Source organism: Mastomys coucha, unplaced genomic scaffold (genome assembly GCF_008632895.1).
Source record: "Mastomys coucha isolate ucsf_1 unplaced genomic scaffold, UCSF_Mcou_1 pScaffold21, whole genome shotgun sequence".
In the NCBI taxonomy this organism is placed as follows: Eukaryota; Metazoa; Chordata; class Mammalia; order Rodentia; family Muridae; genus Mastomys; species Mastomys coucha.
In genome coordinates this window covers 51,742,790-51,758,338 of record NW_022196904.1, presented here as the reverse complement: position 1 = coordinate 51,758,338, position 15,549 = coordinate 51,742,790, and the positions used below count along the sequence as shown (strand labels likewise).

The 15,549-nt window shown below is 34.0% G+C and overlaps 1 long non-coding RNA gene across 1 annotated transcript; it reads right to left on the bottom strand.

The window, feature by feature from the left end:
- Positions 1–602: 602 nt before the first annotated feature.
- Positions 603–10,862, bottom strand: LOC116100550. The gene is made up of 2 exons (XR_004122627.1): positions 10,358–10,862; positions 603–946 (listed from the first exon to the last, which is right to left on the bottom strand). It is a non-coding gene; the product is annotated as an uncharacterized LOC116100550 (long non-coding RNA).
- Between the last annotated feature and the right edge of the window lie 4,687 nt (positions 10,863–15,549).

Here is a 15,549-nt window from a genome sequence, read left to right as displayed (position 1 = left end):
TTCATATAACATTTATACTTTAATACAGTATATGACATATGAATATTAATGTAAATGTTTACAGAATAATGATATCATAATAACAATTCTATAAGTTCTCAATAGACAACATAGCATCATACAAAATCTAATTTTCTGCATTAAAAAAACCCCCAACACATGTTTCCACACATAACAAAGTGATTTTACTACACCTATGTTTTGGATATTTCTTTTCTAACATAATCTCCAGTTAATGTTGCTACAACATTATTATAGTTTAAGACATGGTGTATTGTGTGGTAAATAGCTTTATGATATTAGAAACAAGTATGCCTTTAGATAATTCAAGTGCATTGTCAGTGGTAATGTGCATAAACATATGAATTAGAAAGAAAAATTTCTAAGTAAGTATAGCTTTCATGATATTAGCACAGGAGTATTATAAAGCTTCAACACTTGTATTTGTTTGATAGCCCATGTTTACAAGCAGAAGTCCCTAGACACAAAAGGAGGCTCGATTATAGGTGTCATTATCCAGGTACATGATCAAAGGCAAGGCATTACTGGACAGTTTTCTCTTTTTCATTTAGAGCCAGGAACCAAAGAATAAATAAATATTATTTTGGTCTTCCTCCTTCTATTTCATCTTTATTTTTATTCTTGGTGCAACAGGAAGGGAGGAGGGAGATAGATACAGGAGCTTTGATGGAAAAATCTCCATGGTAACAACAGGCTTTGCTTTCTTCGTCATTTTTGAGAACTCTCTTCTGATTGGTCCCAAATCTTTTCTCTATTTTCCTAAGTATACTCAGCCATTCTGCGTCAAACACAGCTTAAGAAATGTATTCCCAAAAATTTTTTCCAGTAATACTCCTGGTTTGTGTTTAGTTAGCAGCCCAGCCCAGGCTTTTGCCAGAGGTTGACTGTAAGCTGCTTCTCCGAGAAGGAGGGTTGCTCTGGAAACCTGCAGATGAAAATGAAAAGAAAACGTCAGCATGTTCAGGTAACATGCTATGATTTTTCACATTCTTACCCTGAATGAAACGGCTCCTATTTGAAGTTTAAGGTATTTGTTATTGCTTCTGTTCATTGTTTCAGTTTTAAATCTACCATTCAGCACTCAGCCTTGGGAGTTCTGCTTCATCTGCAAGGACGGTGTATTACATCAGCGTTCAGTATCTGACAGTGACAGGAAACTTGTTGCTCCTTAATCTGCTTTGGGGGACAAGATCTGTAAAGAATTTTTATATCAGGACCATAGTTCTCACTTGACACTATGAAATTTTCTAAAATATTTTCTGACATCCTATTTCCTAGAATACCAGTGTCTTCTTAGAGTACCCAAATGCTGCAATTCTTGCTATTTATCATCTTTGTAAGATCAACAGTCTCAGATATTTTACATTATTTTTCAATCCAACTTTCAACATTAGGTTTAAGTAGTTACTCTTGGGAACAAATGGTTCTGTGTTCATAATTACATATCTACATACTTCATTCTTTAAGGACAGTCAAAGCAAAGAGTTTGCATATACTTCAGTTAAAAATGTTAATATACAAAAAATTTCTTTTCTTTTCTTTTTTGGCTTGAATATCAACTTATTAAGGTTTTCAACTGCCTCCCACTTTCCATGCATGATAGTATGCTATTTATGTTATTTTGTGTTAATGTTAATGACTACTTAGTATCAATGACTTTTTAAATAGTAATTATTAATTACCATCTTATGTTTACTGTATCTTTTGCGGTAATCTTATAAAATCACATTTCTATTCTTATGCATTATCTAATAGCATATGTTTCATTTAATTTTATCTAAATATTGATTTGTAGAAGAATCAATTGATGATAATAGATTGAAATAATCACACTTTTATCTGGCTTATATTTATTATTGGTTTCTCACATTTCTTAAACTTCTTAACATTTGCTAAGAGCAGAAATTATTTTTTTCAAAATCTTTACAATCTTATCATCTTTATTTTGCAGGTAAATATATAGTTAACTGTAGGGTTGTGACTCAGTAATTTGTCTCATTTTTCTATCCATCATATGTATTCTTTTGGCTTTATGTATCTGACTTTATGCTAAACTTTGAAGATTTATCAGACTTTGGTGTTCATTTAAGAGAAATGAATGTGCATCTAAATAACAAAACATGGAATATTAGTTGAAAATGGGCAAAAAGTCAGAGGTTGTAGTAGAATCCTGGAAGCATTATTGTGTATTTTATATGTGAAACCTAACAAGATGATTGAGCGCGATAACAATAGCCTTAGTCTATTACTGTAGAAAGTACACATATATATCAGGATATAAATGTTCAGGCCAAAATGTTTAAACTGTGAATACAGTGATAGAAATTGGTGCCTTCATCATAATTTTGACTGCAGATTACTGGAGGAATGATTCTACATCAACAAAATATGTTATCATTTTTTTTACATTCCTTTACTGAATCAAAAGTAATATTCTGGTTCTCAATATAGTAACTGTTTTAGTATTGGGCTTTGATATGTAAATAGAGTACTAATAAAAACATACTCTCCTTAGAAGATAGTTCATAAAACCCCAAAAATTACCACTAAGCATTAGAGGGAAAAGTAAGCTCAAATCCTAGTCATTTGTGAATCTTGTATGTTTTACGTTAAGAAGAGCTGTCAATGCTTATCTGCCAAAACATTTAATATGTGTAAGAGGGTTTAATATTGAACCAATGTTCTTATTGGATTAAATATGCATTCTGGTGGAAGCAATGATCTTTGTGGTTTTTATGAGTCAATTTTACAAAAACTTTTGAAAAAATAATTAATATTCTCCAGTGCAGAAACATTGGTATTGATTAGTTAAATGTAGTACCAGGAGCCAGGAAGTGGTGGCATACTCCTTGAATCCCAGCACTTGGGAGGCAGAGGCAGGCAATATTCTGAGTTCAAGGCCAGCTTGATATACAAAGTTTGTTCCAGGACAGCCAGGGCTACACAGAGAAACCCTGTCTCAAAAAAACCAAGAAAAAAATACAGTACCAAGTAACATCTGCTGCATTTTTGTTTATTTTTACAAACTGTTATGATATTCCATGTCTATTCATTTAGTTTTCGATTTACTAATTTTCCACATTTTCTTCACATTTGCCTTATACTCAGAAAAGAATCGAGCAGATTTTCAATAAAGCTTTTCTAGAGTCCTACGAGAAATGTGCTTCAGGGTTAAGCAAAGTACTGTAATGAAAAAAGTCATATGTCATTCATGTTACACTGTTTAAAGCTCAGAGACTCTTGAGGAAAGGAAGTATTAAAAAGGAAGGAAGAGATAGAACTATTGATCAAAGATCTTCCTAGTCCTATATTCCAGGACAAGTAGCAGTCATCTTAGGTAATCATTTGTGCAACATGAAATATAGATACTCTAGCTGGGCTTCCAGTTTGTGTACACTTCCTCATTAAATGAAAGGAGAAGCCAGGAGATCCTCACTCTAGTATCCACATGCTCAGACATTGTATTGTTGGAAAATCTACACTTCTGAATGTAACCTTGTAAGAGGCAGGAAAATAGAGGCCAGGCAAGAGTGTAGAAGTTAGGCTCTGCCATGTGTTCCGTAATAGAGACCTCAGCCTTACTGGCTATTGATTTGCTGGGAAGCCTTTTTTTCTGAACACACAGAGCCCAGAAAATAACCAATCAAAAGTTCTCTGTAAATTTTCCCAATAAACTCAACAGTTACCTAGTGAGAACCTGGCTAAATTTTAGTTTCAATTCTTATTTTAATGTTAATTAAATGTGTGAGGGGCAGACATTACCTCTACCTCTACTTTTTGGAAATGCATTTTTAAGATTATTCCTTATTTTTGAAATTCTCTTCTACTTTCTCTCTCCTCCCAACAATATAATAAACAGTACAATACTCTTTGCTTCTTTCAATTACATTTCTTTTCTCTTTTAATTATTATTACATGTATATTATCTGTACATATGTACAGGTTTATCTTAAATTCCAAAATGCAACCAATTTAGTTTGGATAATGTTATGTATGTGTTTTTTAGGGCTGATCTTTTTGTGTTGGTTAATGACTTGCTTGTTTTTCTTTGTGGAAAACTGTATCTCCTGCTGTCAGGTTTATTTAATTGCTTACAATATTTTGAAATTCAAATCTCTTGATATGGTTACTGGTATTCCTAGAAGACATAATCTTAGAGCAAATGTCCTCATATCCTAGATTTTGCCATCTTTCTTGTCTTTGTACAACAATGAACTGTGAGGTTTATATACAGGAAATGATTCATCAAACACTTTGATAGCTGTTTTCCACACTATTTTTGATTTTTTGTTTTTGTTTCTGTTTTTGATTGGTTGTGCTTTTCTACAATTATTTGTCAGATGTCATAATGGGCCTTTTAAAAAGCATTTTCAGATCTGATATAGAATTTTCATATGAAGAACATGTGGTCATCTACAAAATACTGTTTTTTTATTATTGGTATTTTTAGATAGAGAGTTGATAATATGATATTTTTCCTGTTTTGTTAATCAATAATGACTACTTTTACTTTTAAGAATAAAGACCCTTTTATCTCACTTACTCTATCAGATTGTTTGAATAGGGTATGCCACACCCTATTATTATTTCTACTCTTTACAAAGATAATTGTCCTTTTTTAATTTTTTTGTCTCTTTGATAGTTTTCTTGATAAAAAGGGTTGGACCTAGGAGCCTCCAATGGAACAAAACAATTGTCATCTGTCATTGATGGTCTAGATTATGACAGTCACTTTGAAATTTTCTAGTTCTGTGTGTCTCATATTACTTTCAATCATTTTCACATTCTATACTTTCTCCATTGTCATCAGACTTTCACCAACTAATGCAGTTAGGCCCTTTCCATTTCCTCGGTATTGTGCAAACAAAACTAGTAAACATACTCAAGGAAGTAACCATGGAGACAGTTGCTTATTACATTTAGACAAATGACAAGGAGAGATATATCTGTAGCTTATGAAATTTATATTTACTCTTTGTTGTCTATGGCTCCTGATCTAAATAGGTTGAAATACTTTCTATCACAAAAACAGTGAATGACTGTTCCCTTTTCCCAAACACCCCAAGGCATTTGTTGTCAGTTTTTAAGTTCCTGTTTCTTAATTCTTGCTTAAGTTACATGAAATTTTAAATTACTTCGCATTTGAATCTCTGGAAGAACCTATATTTGCAACTGACTAATACTGGGAATATTTGAATTAGTATATATTTAGAACCAAGAAGAAGGCAGAAGATCAAATGAGCATCTAGTGAAAGGAAATCAAGGTGAATATTTTTGCCACACTATATCAGGTTATTCCATGGGTATTTAAACAATTCACAATGAGGTGGAACCTAAATGTTTTTAGCATATAATGTTAGTTTTGTGAATTTGTGTTTCTTATGGTGACCATTTTATGTTAGATAACCAACTGTAATGTGTTTGGTATAGAATTTGTTTCCTGATCTCATAATTCTTCATGTATCTTAAATACTACTCTTAAATTAGAGGTTCCTTGGCTTCTTTGATACACATTGATATATCTATTAAGATGTCATTTTGTTAATCTTTCCTAGGTACTTATTTTGATTAGGTTTTATATGTGAAGATATTGTATGTTACACATAAGACAGTTTGCAAACAGCACCTGTCCTGTTCTGCTAGATATTAAAATATTTGTACCCACATTCTGCAATACTAAGACTTGGAATAAGGGTGAAATTTGTGGATTCCTCAATTAATGATAGAAGGATAACTGTAAATTCTTTCACTTTAAACTGTTAAGTAATTCTGAAATTGCCTTTTAGAACTTTAAAATTAATATTTGCTGAACATAGCAGGTAAAATTGTCTGTGTGTATAAGGACAGTTAGTAATTACACTGTTTCAGACAATTAGCAGATACACCTTTTACTTAATGGTTCATAACATTATCTAACATGTGAAGTAAACTAGGTTTACTGAAATGGATATAAATTCTCTCACTTTCTGTGACATAACCTATATTACACAGCAAACATGTAGTGAATAATTAATATGTGAACACCAAGTTAATAATAGTCCTACAACTGCTATGAGTTTCCAAATATACTCTGAATAAAAGTAAATTTTGGTAAAATAATGAAATTTAACTTGAGGTATTATAGTTGCCATAAGTTGTATTCTTGAATATATTAGCTCCTGAGATTCAATTCTAGCATACAAATAATAAAACCAGGCATACTGGTACTAGCATTCAATCTTATGACTGGAAGGAGGAGGATAACAGGAAGATTTATGATTTTATACATGGCTAGACTAGAATTTTGGCAGTTTATATTGCAAAGATCTCCTATTGAATGTATATTGCTTTCACTATTTCAAGCCAGTTTCATCTCAGTATGGCTAGATGCAAGTCTCATGGAGCCCATGTATTATCAGAATAACTACTGATATTTAATTGCCTGTTGAAGAAAAAGAGTCAGGATTGTTCCCTGGATTCTTGCCCTGAGAGGCTACCCATATTCCATTCATGTGAATGAGCTGCCCTAAAAGTATTAGTGCAAGAGAGCTGAAACCACCTCTTCTTTGCCTTAGGTCATGAGTGTGTCAGGGAGATGTTCTTTCCCAGGACTCCCCTCCACCTCTGGCTGTTGGGAAAACTGTCCTAGGTCATGGGAGTAGAAGATTTGTCCTGGTCCCTTGTGTAATTCAGCACTAAGAAGACTCTGACATTCACCTAATATGTTTAGTGCCTATACATAATGGTGGGGTTTCGGATGAGCAGGTGAATACTATCCTCCCACTCTGTAAACAACGTGGTAGCTTTTGTATGGAGGTGATCCAGAGAGTCACCACCTTTGATAGTCCAGAGTGTCATGGAAGCAGATCAACTGGCCCTAATCCTCATTGGGTACAGCACTTGGAATTTTATTCCCTGTACCTCAAGTTGACAACACAGTAGAACTCAGTTGGTTTTAAAAATAGAACGGATATGAACTCTTGATAGGATAGTCATGACAATGATTACTAAGCAATTCATCTTAGAGAATGTAATGGATTTGTCTAAATACACAATATTCATGCATTAGTATTAACTAAGATATTTTAAGAGTATTAATTGAACCTGAGAAACAAAAAGTAATATCATATTCATACAGTCATCTGGGCAGCCGTACAAAAATTTTCATAAACACATAGAATTGCTGAGAATATGCATATATGTTAAACATTTCTTTTATAAAACTAATACCTCTTAAAGTATTTGTTTAGCCATGTGTCACTCAGTGATATCATATTACTGAACATAATTCTGAAGCAGAATTGAATTTTAACATTTGTTTTTCAAAATCTATATATATATCCTATGTACAGGATACTCAAATATAAAAAAAAGGATCTTATATATTGTCATAATGTTTGGGTGTGATCATAGCACTGTGGAAAAATGACACATGGGAGTAAGACGCTTCATGTGGCAAATCTTATAATTGGAAAAGCCCAGACAAACATGTGCTTTATTAAAGATATCCAGTATCTAGACCAGGGTAGCCAGGTACAAAATCATTCTCCAGCTATTTTAATATATAGTTAGCTGGATAAAGAACTCAGGGTAAATTTTATTGTCATGGTCATGTCTTTTCTTTACATTCTAGACAGAACAAAGCAAAGGGGAGAAAAGAGTACTTGTTGGATTAGAGAATACGAAAGTACTGTCTCTGGATAGAGAGGAGACTCACATGACTCATAGGCAAATGAGAGCTCATAAAGAAAAAAGGAGAAATAATGTATTACAATGAGATTTTTAATTTTGAAAGGATATGTTATTTAGGTGAGATAGAATTCAATACTTTGATAGATAAACTTTCAGCATGAGCCTCAGGAGAAAGAATTTTCAAAAAAGTATATATATACCTTGGTGAATAGCTTTAGGAATATAACATAATACCTCTTAGCAAGAGAGTTGGAATAGGAGAGAGGAACAGGCCTGACAGAGGTGTTTGCAAGTTGGCTAATGTCTGTTCACTATCCATTCCTTCTAAAGAATAAGGAACTCCGTGGTATCCTATACGATTAAAAAGACAATTGAAAAAGTTCTTGCTCAAATGCTGAGTAGAACAGATACAAAAGAGCACTAACAGTAAATGGGCAGAAACACAGCACAGAGAGGGCCAAAAACAGGATAAAAGAAAGGCAGCAAGAAACTGGTCCTTCAAACATATAAAGAGAACTTACCGGAGAGAAATGCCAGAAATGAAATGCATTGAGAAGGAGATAAGCATGCTCAAAGAACACAACTTAGTAGTATAAAATGACTCTATGAAGCCTTTGGTTATGTATAATTGATTCATGACAATTTTAAAAAGTTAGGAAATAATGGTAACTACTGCTGCATGAGAATCCCCAGTCATTTGTCTCTACTAAGTTGAGATTAAGGGCCAGCAAGAAGGAATTGGAAAAGACATGGAAAGAATTATATTAGAGGAGTGTAGCCTCAGAAAAAAAGAACACCAAGCCCATTAATGGGAGGATGGAAAGAGATACTTTTAAGTGGGATCTGATCTGATGGTCTGAGAATGCATAACACATGTATGCATATATATGTGGACTCCAAGCTAAATATTTATGTCTTACAAGGAGAAAAGCAGGAGAGGAGGTAAATACCTAGTTCCAAAACACTTGACACTCACACTTACATGTACGTACACACTCTCACATATCCAAAGACAAAGAAACATGCATATACATGCACATATGTATATATACACATAAACATATATTCATACACACATACACTAAAATTTTGTAATCTAAAATATCAGGTTAGAATTAATTTTAGAAAATAAACAAAAGCAGGAGGAAGTGTAACACTTCTTATATAAATCAGGATTATCATTGGTGTGGTGAAACACCATGAACAAAACAGCTTGTAGAGGAAGGGTTTATTTAGCTTATGTTGCCATATCACTGTTCATTATTGAAGAAAAAGGTCAGGTCAGGACAGGAGCTCAAGCAGGGCTGAAACTTGGGAGGCAAGTGCTGATGAAAAATCCATGGAGGTTTACTGCTTGCTGGCTTGCTCTTCATGGCTTGCTTGGCCCACTTCCTTTCTTATGAAATTCAGACTCACAAGCCTGGAGTGGCAACACATACAATTATCTTCATCAATCACACATCAATCACTAATTTAAAACATGCCTTACAGGCATATGTGCAGCCCAAGTATGGAGGCAATTTGTCAACTGAGGGTCCCTTCTTTCAGATGATGCTACCTGTGTCAAGTTGGTATAAAACTGTTCAGCATGCTACCAATGATCTTCTTGGCATGGTATAGTGGTACACATTTAACCCTAGTATTTTGTATCTAGAGACAAGGAGATATCTATGAGTTCAAGTCAAGTCTGATCTACTTATTGAGTACCTGGCAGGAGGTCTGCAGAGAGAGATTTTGTGTCAACATAAAATCAAATGGAGATGGATTCCTAATGGACTCATTTGTTGAGAGATCTCTTGTAAGCATTATTCCTCAACAAAAAATAAGTTGATGTTAAAAGAGCTGAAGCAGAAAATAGTAGGTACCACACTAGTATGAAGGGAGAGGATTCTGGGAACAATAATTAAGGAATATAATTAGAGATCAAGGACTAGTACCAGAAATGGACAGGCAGAAAGGTACACTAGGTCAGGGAAGCAGGCCACTTAGGAACAGCCTAACAGATGACTGTAGAAAGCCTTATGTTCATAGAAGCAACTAGTTGAATTGTCTATACATCATAAAGTTCCCTCACACTACTAATGATCCTACATTGTGCTTGCAGACAGAAGCCTAGTATAGCTGTCCTCTGAGAGGCTCTACCATTCAGATAACTGAGACAGATGCACATACCCACAGACAAACTTTAAATAGAGGTCTGTAGAAGAGTTATGGGAAGAATAGTAGGCCCTCAAGGAGATGGCATCCCCACAGGAGGATCAACATTGTCGAATAACCTGGAGTTCTGGTAGCTCTCAGAGTTAGACCCACCAAACAAAGAGCATACAGGGGCTGGTTCCAATCACATATGTAGCAGAAAGCTGCCATATGGCCTCAGAGGAACAGGATGTACCAATTCTGAAGAAACTTGATGCACCCAGTTTGAGGAATAGGGGAAGAGCTGCCCTTTCAGAGGCAAAATAGAAAGGGATGAAGGAACGAATTCTGAGGGAGGGCCTTGGAGGAGGCAATATTTAGAATGTAAATAAGTAATTAAAACAAATTATTTAAAAATTATATATATATATTATATAAAAACACACACATATATACACAGAGGAACTAGTGATGACTCATGCATACTTCATGTTACTACTACAGTATGTATGAGCTCATATGAACAAACCTCATTTAGCTTAGTAAGCCTTGTTCTCTTGGTATCATCCATGTCTTTTGACTTTGAAATTCTTTCTATTTTGCCATAATTTTCCTGAATTCTGAGTTGAGGTACTTTAGGGAGACATACAATTTATAGGAGTATTTTATATGTTCTTTCTCTCTTGTCTTCTCTCTGTCTCTCCCTCTCTTTCCTTCTTTCTTCCACTGTCTGCTTAATATTTGGTTGTGTTTATCTGTATTTTTCAATTTCTTGCAAAGAGGAAGCTTCAAAAATATCACTGCTAATGATAACACATACACAACTCACTAAAAACAAAGAAGCTTTACAAATGCCTAAAAGAGAATCTCATACTGACATATCAGAATCATTTGTTTGGAATATTATCTACAGGCTACTAAAAAGAAATGCAAGCTCTAACTCAATATCAGAATCTTTGAACTGTATTGCTGACAGACCTACAAAATTTCTAGTGAAAAATTAGTCCAAAAATTGTGGAAGTGACTAACTAACATCTGACTTGCCTTAATGTACATTTGCTGTTTGAGTCAGAACCCATAACTGACATTGGTTGAGTGAAGAAGAACCAGAGCATAGGTAGCAGAGGAACCTAGGTACTATATACCTTACATCTGTGTCTTACTTAGCCATCATCAGTTCTTGGAATCTACATTGTGATGTAATAAAAACAAACAACACAAAAACAAAAATACTTGAGAAGTTGTGTGAAGAGAACAACTCCCCCTCAAAAAAACAAACAAAACAAAACAAAAAACAAGCAAAAGAAAAGTTGTATGATTAGAAGAAAATTAGGGATCTTCTCTGTGAGTATTATGTGAAAAGACTTGGACTATCAGGCACACAATAGTATTAGGAACATTGTAGAAGTTATTAAAATAATTTTTATTTTTAACATGTGTTATTCATTTAGAAATTATTGAATAATTGTATTCTATCCTTATTATTTTGAAACATGTATTACTTAGGCTATAATAAATTTTCAGCCATCAACATTAACAGATCCTGTGCAATTTAAAATGAAAAACATGGTATATATTTGTACCAGTTAATAAAAATTACTGCTTCTCAATGGAGAAAATGTAGGAGGTGTTTGGAAAGTATATTCAGTGCAGGTCTATAATTTTTCTGTAGGTTGTATCACATGTGACATGGAGGGTATAAGAGAGTCTTCTGCATTGTTTTATCTTTAAGCTATATAAGTGCTTCTCACAGGACAGCAGCATAAACACAGTCATATATCCTAAAATTTCAGTGAAGTGTGAAAAATCTAAAGCTGAAACTTGTGGAAAACTTTACAGGAAGGCATCAGAGTTGGAATGGAAGAAAACTGGAGTAGCTGTTAGCATTTGATGAACTAGTTGGAGAGGTAAAGTAATAATTTTCACAGAAGATTAGCATCAGATATACTCATGCTCCTGTAGATCTCTCTGCATCTAAGCACATATCAACAGTGCTAAATGGACTGTGTGCACTAAAACAAGATCATATTAATTGGCTACATATTAACAGTTGTAGATATTGTGAGTAAACCAAATATATTATATGTAACAGTTGTATTTTAACACATTCTATGACATATGAATATTCATTTAAATGTTTAAAGAATAATGGTATTTAATAACATTTCAATAAGTTCTCAATAGACTACATACTCATATACACAATGTGATTCTCTGCATAAAATAAACCACATGTTTCTACACACAACAAAGTGATTTTACTATTCATATGTTTTGGATATTTCTTTTCAAATATAATCTCCAAGTAATATATCTACCACATTATTATAATTTAAGACAAGGTACTAGATGGAAAACAACTATGATATAAGACACAAGTATACCTTTAGATAATTCAAGTGCATTGTTTGTCAGTTGTAATGTGCACAAACATATGAACAAGAAAAACATTTCTAAGTATAGCTCTTCAGGATATTAGCACAGGAAGATTATAAAGGTTCAGCACTGGTGTGTGCTTGATAGCCCATGCTTACAAGCAGAAGTCCCTACACACAAAAGGAGGCTCTATTATAGGTCCATTATCCAGATACAGAATCAAAGACAAGGCATTACTAGACAGTTTTCACTTCTTTAAGTAGAGCTTGAAAACAAAGAACATTACATAATAATTTCTTCTTTCTCTTTCTATTTCATCTTTATTTTTATTCCTGGTGCAACAGGCAGGGAGGAGGAAGAATACATAGAAGAGCATTGATGGAAAAATCTCCATGGTAACAACAGGCTTTGCGTTCTTCGTCATTTTTGTTATCTCTCTTGTAATTTGTCCCAAATCTTTTCTCTATTTTCCTATGACATTCTGCATCAACCTGAGCTAAAGAAACGTATTCTCATAAACTTTTTCCAGTAATACTCCTGGTTTGTGTTTAGCTAGCAGCACAGCTCAGGCTTTAGCCCGAGGTTGACTGTAAGCTGCTTCTCAGAGAAGGAGGGGTGCTCTGGAAACCTGCAGATGAAAATGAAAAGAAAACATCAGCATGGACAAGTAACTTGTTATGATTCTTCACATTTCAGCTATGAATGAAACTGCTCCTGCTTGAGGTTCAAGGTATTTGTCATTGCATCTGTTCCTTACTTCAGTCTTAAGATCTATCATTCAGCACTTGGCCTTGGAGTTCTGCTTCATCTGCAAGGATGGTGTATTACATCAGCATTCAGTATCTGACAGTGACAGGAAACTTGTTGGTTCTTAATCTGCCTTGAGGGATGAGATCTGTAAAAGATTTTATATCAGGACAATAGTTCTCACTTGACATTATGAGATTTTCTGAAATATTTTCTGACATCCCAATTCCTAGTATGCCAATGCCCTCTTAGATGTCTAAAATCCAAATACTGAAATTTCTCATTTTTTATCATCTTTGTACCATCAAAGGTCTCAGATGTTTTACATTGTTTTCAATCCAAGATCTAACATCAGGTTTAAGTTGTTACTCTTGGGAACAAACATAGTTCTATGTTCATAATTACATACCTGTATACTTCATTCTTTAAGGACAGTCAAAACAAAGAGTTTGCATATATTTCAGTTAAAAATGTTAATATACCAAAATTTCTTTTCTTTTTTCTTTGACTTGACTATCTACTTATTAAAGTTTCCAGTCTCCACCCACATATTATGCATGAAATTATGTTACCTATTTATGTTGTTTTGTGTTAATAACTATTTAGTGCCATTGACTTTTTTTATTAGATATTTTCTTCATTTACATGTAAATTTCTCCTTTCCCAGTTTCCCCTCCAAAAAACAAACAAACAAACAAACAACAAACAAACAAACAAAAACAACAAGAACAAACCCCTGTTGCCTCCCCCCTCCCCATGCCTGCCACTCCACCCTCTTCCACTTCTTGGCTCTGGCATTCCCCTACCCTGGGGCACAGAACCTTCACAGGGCCGAGGTCCTCTCCTCCTATTGATGATCGAATTTGCAATCCTCTACTATACATGTGCTGCCAGAACAATCCGATCCACCATGTGCAGTCCTTGGTTGGTGGTTGAGACCCTGGGAACTCTGAGGGTGCTAGTTAGTTCATATTGTTGTTTGTCCTAAGCAGCTGCAAACCCCTCAGCTCCATAGGTCCTTTCTCTAACTCCTTCATTGGGGACCGTGTACTCAGTTCAATGGATGGCTGTGAGCCTCTCCATCTGTATTAGTCAGGTACTGTCAGAGCCTTTCAGGAGATAACTATATTTAGGGTGGCTTGTCCTTCCTTCAGTCTCTGCTCCATAGTTAATCTCTGTAACTCCTTCCTATTGGTGTTCTATGTTATGTGGTAATTTTGTAAAATTCACATTTTTGTTCTTATGCATAAACTAAGAGCCTACATTTCATTTAATTTTATCAAAATATTGATATGTGGAAGAATCAATTGATGATAATAGATTGAAGTAATCATGCTGTACTATATTTGGATTATATTTATTGTTGGTTTCTCACATTTCTTCAACTTCTTAATATTTGTTAATAACAGAAATTGCTCTTTTCAAAATCCTTAGTTTTATCATCTCTATTTTACTGGTATGTATATAGTTAACTATAGGGTTATTCCTTAGTAATTTGTCTTATTTTTCTATCCACGATAGGTATTGTTTTTGCTTCTATGTATCTAACGTAATGCTAAATTTTGAGGATTTTTCCGATGTTGGGGCTTGTTTAAGAGAAATGAATGTGCATCTGAATAAGGAAGCATGAAATGTTAGTTGAAAATAGGAGAAAAGGCAGCTTGTTGTAGAATCCTGGAAGCCTTATTGTTTATTATATATATGAAACCTAACAAGATGACTGAGAAAGATTACAATAGCCATGGTCTGTTACTGTAGAAAGTGCACATATATAACAGTATATATTTCTTGAGACCCTAATGTTTAAAAGATGAATGGCAGCCGGGCAGTGGTGGCGCACACCTTTAATCCCAGCACTTGGGAGGCAGAGGCAGGTTGATCTCTGAGTTCGAGGCCAGCCTGGTCTACAGAGTGAGTTCCAGGACAGTCAGAGCTATGCAGAGAAATCATGTATCAAAAAAACCAAAAACCAAAAAACAAAAACATAAAAGATGAATGGCAGGGATAGAAATTGGTGCCTTCATCATAATTTTGCCAATTCCTGGAGAAAAATTCTAAATCAATAAAATCTGTTATCAATTTTTTTGTTTACATTTCTGGACTGAATGAAAAGTAATATTCTGATTCTCAATATAGTAATTGTTTTACTATGGGCTTTGATATGTAAATACAGTACTAATAAAAACATACTCTCCTTAGAAGATAGTTCATAAAACCCCAATAATTACCACTAAGCATTAGAGGGAAAAGTAAGCTCAAATCCTATTCATTTGTGAATCTTGTATGTTTTATATTAAGAAGGGCTGTCAATGCTTATCTGCCAACACATTTAATAACTATAAGAGGGTTTTACATAAAATCAATGATCTTATTAGATTAAATGTCCATCCTGGTGGAGGCAAGAATTTTTGTGATTTTTATGAATCACTTTCACAAATAATTTTGAAAAAATAATTCATAGTCTCCAGTGCAGAAACACTTGGTGTTGATTAGTTCAAGTAACATCTCCTACATTTGTTTCTATTCTTATAAACTATTATGATATTATATGTCTATTTATTTAGTTTTCCATTTACTAATTTTCCACATTTTCTTCAC